Genomic DNA, 10,484 nt, shown 5'->3' with positions numbered 1-10,484 from the left:
AGTGCAGAGCCCCAGTTCTCAAAGGAAATCTTGGCCTCGCCGGGCCCTGAAGGCCCCAGCCCCAGGCTCTGCCATGGGACGCCATCAGATTGGTGGGAATTTCCAGAGGGGCGGGACTCCCACTCCAAATGTCCATGCTTCTCGGCTGCACCCAGGAAGGCCGTCATCTGCCTCCTCTCCTCATTCATGTCTGTCTCCCAAGCCAGGAATCTCCACCCACTACCTCTCCCTTCTGCCCAAATCTGCCATATCTCAGCTTTCCCCTGCTCCTTAGTCCTTCTGTTGGTAGGGAAGCAGTGGGGCCTAGTGGATAGAGCACAGGCCTGGGAGCCAGAAGGACGTGGGTTCTAATCACAGCTCCGCCACTTGTCTGCTGGGTGATCTTGGGCAAGCCACTTCACTTCCTCTGTGCCTCAGTGCCCTTGTCTGTAAAATGGGGATGAAGACTGTGAGCCCTATGTGTGACAGGGGGGCTGCATCGAACATAATTACCCTGTAGCTACCCCAGTTCTTAGTACAGTGCCTGGCACATAGTAAGCACTTAACAGCTAGCATTTAAATAAAAAAAAGAGGGAGGGAGAACAGATATTTAATCCCCAGTTTCCAGATGAGGAAATGAGGCACAGAGCAGTTAAGTGACTTGCCCAAGTTCCTACAGTGAGCTTCAGCCAGAGCCAGGATTAGAATGCAGGTCCTTTGACTACCAGGCCCCTGCTCTTTCCTGAAGTGTATCTTACTGCAGTTGTTCTCTCTTAAGCACTTAGCACTCAGCACATGTTCAATAAATATCATTGAGCGATGGCCTTTGACAGACAAGGTCTCCCCTTTCAACGCTGCATGTTCCCAAGGTGGAATGCAGAAACCTCAGCTCAGAGCTTGCATTTTATTCTCCCAAGTGCTTAGTTCAATGTTCAGCACATAGTCAGCACTCTGCAAATACCATGAAGGATGATGATGACGATGAGAGCTTCAAAACCAGATCTGTCAGGCTCCCGCATTGGCTCCTAAGGGATAAAGCTCAGCTCCAGTCCCAGCCCCAATGCACTTATGTGCATAACTGAAACTTTATTTACCTGTATTGATGTCTATCTCCCCTCCTTTAGACTGTGAGCTCATTATGGGCAGGGAATGTCACTGTTTATTGTTGTTTTGCACTTTCCCAAGCACTTAGTACAGTACTCTGCACACAGTAAATGTTCAGTAAATATGATTGAATGAATGAATGAATAAAGTCATGTTTTCAGGCCCAAAGTGGCAACGGCATCATCTGTCCCAAAGTACCATCATTCATTCATTCATTCATTCAATCATGTTTACTAAGCATTTCCTGTGTGCAGAGCACTGTACTAAGCACTTGGATGGGTACAATATAACAATAAACAGACACATTCCTCGCCCACAATGAGCTTACAGTCTACTTCTCTGTGCTTCAGGTAGCTCATCTGTAAAACGGGAATTCAAATTGGGAGCCCCATGTGGGACAGGGACTGTGTCCAACCTGATTAGCTTATATCTATCCCAGCACTTAGTATAGTGCCAGACATATTGTAGGTACTAAGCAAATGCCACAAAAATAAAAAACAAAAACCAACTACTTCCTTCTTCCTGATTTTCCTGTAGAGAGCCCACCAGTGGCTTTGGTCAGGACTTAGTGTCTCCTCTCCTGGCCAGCAGCTGTCCAGAATGGCTAATTTGTCATGTGGCTGGGGGTCTTCTTCTTAACGCACGTTCTCCATGACTCAGTTTCCCCATCTGCCCATTAGGAGATGAAGGAAAGGCTAATTGACCGGTGCAGGAGAGGGAAGGCCTCTGGGAATGAAACCATGTCTCCATCTCAGTCTAAACTCTTTCCCGGCTTCCTGACCAGCACTCCTTGTCCCCAGATTAAATTACATTTTGGGATCCTCAGGGCAAAGGCCTGTTGGAGATGAACAAATATTTGCAAAACCCAGCACCAAAGTGCCCCTGCCTCCCCCTGGCATGAATCACCCCAAGAAAGCCAATCTCTGAGCAAGAGATCTCCCGATCTGGGTCCACCCCTAAGTCCCGCCCCCGACAGCCTCCTCTGCGACCCACCCCACGGTGCCAAGGACGACTGCCCATTCCTGCCCGAGCTTCCAGCGCCAGCAGCTCTGCTTTCCCCAAGTGTCCACCCCTCCGAGTTCTGTCAGATCCAGTGGCGACTTGAGAAGATCCCATTGTGTCTCCTGCCTGCCTTTGCAGCAGATGTGGGAGCAGATTTCAGGCTTCTGGTGGGGGCACTTATCCCTTAGGAGACAACGGCAGGAGGCTGGTGTGGGGATTTATGGTTGGCACCAGCCTGGTGTTTGGGCATGAGATGAGATGACTTATTTCAGCTCTGAGAGTGTTGGCAGCTAGAGAGGTGGCAAACACTGGAATTAGACTTGATGAGCTTGATGACAAAATAGAACAGGGTACGCACATGCACACACACAACACACACACACACACACACACACAACACACACAACACACACACACACACACACACACACACACTTACACACCCCATTTCCTGACAGATCTATTTCCCTCTTCCTCTGAGATGTTCGCAAAGGTCACCCTGTTTGGCTCTCCCCAAGTCAGGCTTAAGCACTGAGGAAGATACAAGTTAATCAGGTTGGACACAGTCTCTGTCCCACATGGGGCTCACAGTCTTAATCCCTATTTTACAAATGAGGCAACTGAGGTCCAGAGAAGCTAAGTGACTTGCCCAAGGTCACTCAGCAGACACGTGGTGGAGCTGGGATTAGAACCCAGGTCCTTCTGACTCCCAGGCCCATGGTCTAATCACTGAGTTACACTGTTCATAATTAAAACAACACATCAATAATAATAATAACAATAATAATGATGATAAATGGGGTATTTGTTAAAGGTTTACTATGTGCCAAGCCTTGAACTAAGTGCTGAACTAGACACAGGATAATCAGGGCGGATACAGTCCCGGCCCTACATGAAGCTCACGGTCTAAGTAGCGGGGTAGACAGGTTTTTGAATCCCCATTTTACAGATGAGGAAACTGAAGTAACAGAGAAGTGAAGTGACTTGCCCAAGGTCACACAGTAGGCTAATGACAAAGCTGTGATTAGTACCCAGGTCCTCTGACTCCCAGGCCCGTGCACTTTCCACCAGACCACCCCGCTCCTCAAATTCAATACAAGTCTTCATTGTCACTAAACTGTACCCTGAGAGGCCCTTCCAGACAGAGAAAAATCATTTAGTCCGTTATGGGAAGAGAATGTGTCTGTTTACTGTTGTATTGAACTCTCCCAAGTTCTTAGTACAGTGCTCTGCACACAGCAAATGCTCAATAAATACGATTGAATGAATGCATTTAGTTGGGGATGGTGTCCAGCCTTGCCTCATCCTCTCGCTCCTCAAGCTCTCCCCGAAGCAGTGTCTCTAAATACCTTGTGATGTCAGCGAAGGCTAGGACAGGAAGTAACCCAACACCCTGTTGCAGTGAGACACAACATTACACCTGAAGCCTGCCTGCTCTGACCTGTGGTGCCTGCCAAGGCCTTAGAAACAAAACAAACACAGGGGGATGTTTTTACTAGCTCAATCATTTCAAATGTATTCACTGGGTGCGAACTGTTGGCTGAACTCCATGCTTCGGGGAGCACGACAGGGTTGGCAGATCTGGCCCCGGCCCTCCAGGAGCTGGCAGTCTAGCAGTGGGAGACAGGTCCTTATTTTTTTGTTTTATTCTTATTTGTTTTGTGACGCGCTTACTATGCTATAATTCTATTTATTCTCATAGTATTGACACCTGCCTACTTGTTTTGTTTTGTTTTGTTGTCTGTCTCCCCCTTCTAGACTGTGAGTCCGTTGTTGGGTAGGGACCGTCTCTATTGTTGCCGATTTGTACTACCCAAGCACTTAGTACAGTGCTCTTCACACAGTAAGTGCTCAATAAATACGATTGAATGAATGAATGAATATGCATCAGGCACTGTGCTAAGCACTGGGGTAGATACAAGCTAATCGGGTTGGACCCAATCCCTATCCCACATGGGGCTCCCAGTCTTAATCCCCATTTTACAGAAGATGCAACTGCAGCCCAGAGGTGTGAAATGACTCGACGAAGGTCACACAGCAGACACGTGGTGAAGCCAGGATTAGAATCCGAGTCCTCCTGACTCCCAGGACCATGCTGTATCCATTGGGCTGCCCTGGTTTAAATGACAGATAGGAAGAAGGAAAAGAGAAAAGTAATGGGGTGAGGGGACTGATGCTCCACAGATGCTGGCTTAAAGTCCATTTCTGAAGTGTCCATTCAACCTCTGAGTCTGTCCCTCTGGGTGTCTCTATCCCTGGACACAGCCCACTGCTTTTTGACAGTACTTTTATTCATTTGTTCAATCGCATTTATCGAGTGCTTACTGTGTGCAGAGTACTGTACTATGAGTGTGGGAGAGTGCAATATAACAATATAACAGACATATTTCCTGCCCACAACGAGCTTACAGTCTAGAGTGCAGAAAATATTCTACTGTGTTTTGTATATTAATAATAATAATAATGATGATGATGGTCTTTTTTAAGTACTTACTATGTGCCAAGCACTGTTTAAAGCACTGATAATAATAATAATGGCAATTTTCTATGGACCAGTAAAGCAGGAGTCTTATCTTGTCTATGCGAGTCGTTTCTGACCCATAGCGACTCCATGGACACCTCTTTCCCAGAACGCCCCAACTCCATCTGCAGTCCTTCTGATAGTGAATCCATTGTGTTTTCTTGGTAAAAATACAAAAGCGGTTTACCATTACCTCCTTCTGCACAGTAAACCTGAGTCTCCACCCTCGACTCTCTCCCATGCCGCTGCTGCCCGCCACAGGTGAGTTTTGACTTGTAGCAGATTGCCTTCCACTTGCTAGCCACTGCCCAAGCTAGGAATGGAAATGCCTCTGCTTGATTCTCCCTCTTGTAGCCAAGACCAGTAGAATACTGGAAACTCTCCAGGTGTGATCCTGAGAGAGCAAAGCAGGAGTAATAGTATTTTTTAAACTCCTACTGGCTGAACTAGGCCTATTTCTTTCTCCCAGAAGAGAAGGACCAAGGCCCCGGGTTTTGGATGCATTCTCCCTGACCTCGGTTGGGTATTTTTGAGGCTGGAACAATCCCTAGAGTCACGCCTTGACTCAGTACCTCCCTCCAGAAAAGAGCCTCAAACTCAGGTCAAGTTTTTCCTCTCATTTTTTAAAAAATTTCTTTTGATTTTGTTTTTCTCTTTTCAAAGCAAGTGAGAAGGAAGAAAAGGATTTCTGGAGTGTTCGGTGTATGCAGCCTGCATCATTCTCTCTAACCAAAGGTGATGCTTCTTTGCACTCTACACCACTGTCAAAGGAACCAGAATCAATCAATCATACTTAATGAGTGCTTACTGTGTGCAGAACACTGAATTAAGCACTTGGGAGAGTACAGTACAACCATATAACTGAAGCACTCCCTGCTCCCAACAAACGTACAGTCCAGAGGAAGTTCTAGCCCAAGACCACTTCACCTCTCTGGGCCTCAGTTTCCTCACACATCAAACGGGAATAAGATAGATTAAGCAGGGAGCACGTCTGCTGATTCTGTTGTACTCTCCCAAGAGCTTAGTACAGTGTTCTGCACATAGTAAGTTCTCGATAAATAACACTGATTGATTGAATGTGAGCCACGGATGGACATCATAGTGGTAGTGGTATTAATGGTGTTTACTGAGCACTTACTGTGTGCACAGCACAGTGCTAAGCACTTCAGGGAGGACAACAGAGTTGGTAAAAATGTTCCCTGACATCAATGAGCTTACAGTCTGGAGTAGTACTAGTAGTAGAAGTAGTAGTAAAGGTACAAATAATGGTATTTATTGAGCACCCTTTGGGTGCAATGTAATATACAAAATGCTTGGGAAAGTACACTCTACGGTGACCATCTATCTATGCCAGTGCTTAGCACACAGCCAAGTCCTTAAAATCCTATCATTAATCATAGTAGTAATATTAATGATAATAGTAATAAAAATGGTATTTGTTAAGCATTTACTATGTGCCAAGCACTATACTAAGCACTGGGGTACATAAAGGATATTCAGGTCTCACGGTGTGATTAGGAAAGTGAACACTTCAATCCATACTTCACGTCGCTGCCCGGATTGTCTTTGTCCAGAAACGCTCTGGGCATGTTACTCCCCTCCTCAAAAATCTCCAGTGGCTACCAGTCAACCTACGAATCAGGCAAAAACTCCTCACCCTTGGCTTCAAGGCTCTGCATCACCTCGCCCCCTCCTACCTCACCTCCCTTCTCTCCTTCTACAACCCAGCCTGCACCCTCCATTCCTCTGCCGCTAATCTCCTCACCATGCCTCGTTCTCGCCTGACCCACTGTCAACCCCTGGCCCATGTCATCCTCCTGGCCTGGAATGCCCTCCCTCCATAAATCCGCCAAGCTAGCTCAATTCCTCCCTTCAAGGCCCTACTGAGAGCTCACCTCCTCCAGGAGACCTTCCCAGACTGAGCCCCCTCCTTCCTCTCCCCCTCCTCCCCAACCCCCACGCCTTACCTCCTTCCCTTCCCCACAGCACCTGTATATATGTATATATGTTTGTAAGTATTTATTACTCTATTTATTTATTTATTTTATTTGTACATGTTTATTCTATTTATTTTATTTTGTTAATATGTTTTGTTTTGTACTCTTTCTTCCCCTTCTAGGCTGTGAGCCCACTGTTGGGTAGGGACCGTCTCTATATGTTGCCAACTTGTACTTCCCAAGCGCTTAGTACAGTGCTCTGCACACAGTAAGTGCTCAATAAATACAATTGAATGAATGAATGACTGAACAGGGATTGAATCCCCACTTCACAGATGAAGAAGTGAGGCACAGAGAAGTTAGGTGACTCACATAAAGGCCCACAAATAACAAGTGGCAGACATGGAATTAGAAGCCAAGTCCTTTGACTCCCAGGCCCATGCTCTTTCCACTAGGCCATGCTGCTTCCCATTAATCGTTATTATCAGTGCAGGGGAAGAGAACTGTCCAAGTTCTCCAGTGGAAGGAGTGGACTGTATGTCGTCAAAGCCCTTTTCACACAACATCAGATTTGGAAAGAGACTGAATTAACATTTCCAGCCAAAAAGTAGGAGAGAATTAACATGGTCTCAAGGATAGAGCATGGGCCTGGGCGTCAGAAGGACCTGGGTTCTAATCCTGACTCTACCATTTGTCTGCTATGTGACTTTGGGAGAGTCACTTAACTTCTCTGTGCCTCAATTACCTAATCTGTACACTGGGGTTGAGACTGTGAGCCCCACGTGGGACAGGGACTGTGTCCAGTCTGATTAGCTTTAAACCACCCAGCACTTAGTACAGTGCCTGGTTTATAGCCTGCATTTAACAAATACAAAAAAAAAAAATGCCTCTACTGTAAGTTCATTGTGGACAGGGAATGTGACTTCCAACTCTGTTATAATGTACTATCCCAAGTGCTTAGAACAGGGCTCTGCATATAGCATGTGCTCAATAAGTATGATTGAAAAAATATTTAAAAAATAAAGCCACCAAATGAGGAAGAGACCTAAAGCTCCAAATCAAGCATTCCACTGTAAATACCACATAAGAAAGATGAGATGAGCAGTTGGAAATATTTACCTGTTGGTCCAGAAATCACTGGAGAGAGCTGATTTACAGATTCCAATGGCTTTATGGCCCCTCTCCTCTGGAGAACAAAGCTTCCTCAATTACAGGCTCTCAGCCTTCAGGGTTGCAACAACTGCAAAAGTTCAGAGGCAAATTGGCTAAGCAGATGCCTGAGGATCGCCTGTCATTTCAAGGGTCCCGGATAGAAACGCATTCCCTCTTTGGGGGCCCCCTCCAGAGGCAGTCAGTCAGTCATATTTATTGAGCACTTACTGTGTGCCGAGTACTGAAATAATAATAATAATGATAGTATTTGCTAAGCATTTACTATATGCCAAACACTGTTCTAAGCGCTTTGGTAGATACAAGGTAATTTGGTTGTCCCACGTAGGGCTCACAGTCTTAATCCGCATTTCACAGATGAGGTAACTGAGGCACAAAGAAGTGAAGTGAATTGTCCAAGGTCACACAACAGACACGTGGCGGAGCTGGGATTAGAACTCACGTCCTCCAACTCCCAAGCCTGTGGGTGTTCATTGGTGCCAAATCACAGGCTTTCAAGCAGCGTGGTGTAGTGGAAAGAGCCCGGTCCTGAGAGTCAGAGGATCTGGGTTCTAATCCTGGCTTTGCCACTTGTCTGCTGTGTGACCTTGGGTGAGTCACTTCATTTCTTTGCACCTCAGTTATCTCATCTATAAAATGAGGATTAAGACAGTGAGTCCTATGAAGGACAGGGACTGCATCCAACCCAATTATCTTGTGTCTTTCATTCATTCATTCATTCATTCAATCGTATTTATTGAGCACTTACTGTGTGCAGAGCACTTTATTAAGCACTTGGAAAGTACAATTCAGCAATAAAGAGAGACAATCCCTGCCCACACTGGGCTTACCATCTAGAAGACTTTGTAGAGAGCCTGGTACATAGTAAGGGTTTAACAATTCTGTACAAAAAAAAAAAGTTCAATGCCATACATATCAAAGACAATCAACAGCACAGGAATTCAGCATCTGGAGGGGGTGGCAGTAATAGGAGGGGTGTTTCTTTAGTGGACCTTAGAAAAGCAGGTTTTCCCAAGGGGGAGGCCGGAGGCTGGGGGAAGGTGGGGATGTGGAAGGAATGAAGTTGACTAGGATCTAAAGCCTCAGAGAATGAGACAGAGACAGAGTCAGAGAGATGGAGGGAGAAAGGGAGAGAGGGAGGGAGATGGAGAGGAGAGACAGACAAGCAAAGGTGAGAGGAAGGGAGGGAGAGAGAAAGAGAGGGATAGAGGAAGAGAGGGAGACAGAGAGGAAGAGGAGACAGAAATGTAAGAGGGAAAGAGAAATGGAAAAAGAGATGAGAGACAGAAAGAGGGAGAGGGGGGGAAAGGAGACAGACAGAGGAGATAGGTGACAGAGGGAGAGAAGGGTGGGGAGAGAAGGAAAGAGACAGACAGGAAGAGGAGACAGGTGAGTGTCAGAGAGAGGGAGAGAAAAATAAATGGGGAGGGACAGAAGACAGGAGGATAGAGGAAGAGGGGAAGACAGAAAGAGGAGACAATATCGAGCAACAGGGAAAAAGGAAAGAGGGAGAAAAGGAGAAAGAAAAGAAGAAGAGATTGAGAAAAAGAGATGGGAGGAGAGAGAGAGAAAATGTCACTGTTTTCAGGAATCCATGGCCAGGGAAAGGCAGAGATAATCTGGCCTCTCCTTCCATTTTCCTCCCGCTTCTCAGAGACAAAGCAGATATCTATCACTTAGCTCCACCACATCAAAAATACGACCATCAACCTCTGTAATTTTCCTGGGGACAGCCAGAGAAAGGAACAGCTGAGTGGCTTCGCTCCAGCCTGGCATACCATCTATTTCTTCTGTCAGCACCAAAGAGATCTTAATTATAATGGCTTCTGGTGCTCATTCCTCGCAATGCCGTAACCAGGAGAGGGCCGACAGCAGCAAATGAGGGAGCAGACTTATGCCCCGCTGGGCCAGAAAACCGGCCATCGGACTGGGGAGGAAAGCGGGAGCCTGAAGAAATGTTTCCCAGCTTACTGTTCATGTTCCAGTGGCAGCCATGAGACTGGGTCTGACCTACATAGGTTAAGCAACCCAGGATTTTTTTTATGGTATCTGTTAATAGTAATAATAATAATAATGATGGCATTTATTAAGTGTTTACTATGTGCAAAGCACTGTTCTAAGCGCTGGGGAGGTTACAAGGTGATCAGGTTGTCCCATGGGGGGCTCACAGTCTTAATCCCCATTTTACAGATGAGGTAACTGATGCAAAGAGAAGTTAAGTGACTTGCCCAAAGTCACACAGCTGACAATTAGGAGCTTACTGTGTGCCAGGCACTGTACTAAGTGCTGGGGTGGATACAAGTAAATCGGGTTGGACACAATCCCTGTCCCACATGAGGTTCACAATCTCAATCCCCATTTTACAGAGAAGGTAACTGAGGCACACCCTCTCAGGATCACACCTGGAGAGTTTCCGGTATTCTACCAGCCTCAGCTACGGGAGGGAGAATCAAACAGAGGCACCATACCCATTCCACTCCTAGCTTGGGCACTGGCTAGACAGTGGAAGGCAATCTGCTACAGATCAAAACTCACCTGTGCTGGGCAGCAGCGGCATGGGAGAGCGACAAGGGCAGATGCTCAAGTTTACTGCGCAGAAGGCGGCAACGGTAAACCACTTCCAGATTTTTACCAAAAAAACCCTATGGATCCACTACCAGAATGATTGTAGCTGAAGGTGGGGCGTTCTGGGAGAGATGCACCCGTTGAGTCGCTATGGGTCGGAAATGATTCGACAGCATAAGACAAGACAACTGAGGCACAGAGAAGTG

The 10,484-nt window shown here is 46.5% G+C and overlaps 2 non-coding genes across 2 annotated transcripts; one reads left to right on the top strand and one right to left on the bottom strand.

Annotated features, from left to right (window-relative positions):
* Positions 1-4,877: 4,877 nt before the first annotated feature.
* On the bottom strand, positions 4,878-5,010 carry LOC119946238. The gene has a single exon (XR_005456347.1). It is a non-coding gene; the product is annotated as a small nucleolar RNA SNORA7 (small nucleolar RNA).
* A 5,087-nt stretch (positions 5,011-10,097) lies between these two features.
* Positions 10,098-10,238, top strand: LOC119946266. The gene has a single exon (XR_005456372.1). It is a non-coding gene; the product is annotated as a small nucleolar RNA SNORA7 (small nucleolar RNA).
* The last annotated feature ends 246 nt before the right edge of the window (positions 10,239-10,484 follow it).

The sequence above is a fragment of the Tachyglossus aculeatus genome, chromosome 26 (genome assembly GCF_015852505.1).
Source record: "Tachyglossus aculeatus isolate mTacAcu1 chromosome 26, mTacAcu1.pri, whole genome shotgun sequence".
Lineage (NCBI taxonomy): Eukaryota > Metazoa > Chordata > Mammalia > Monotremata > Tachyglossidae > Tachyglossus > Tachyglossus aculeatus.
This window is presented reverse-complemented; position numbering and strand designations above follow the sequence as displayed.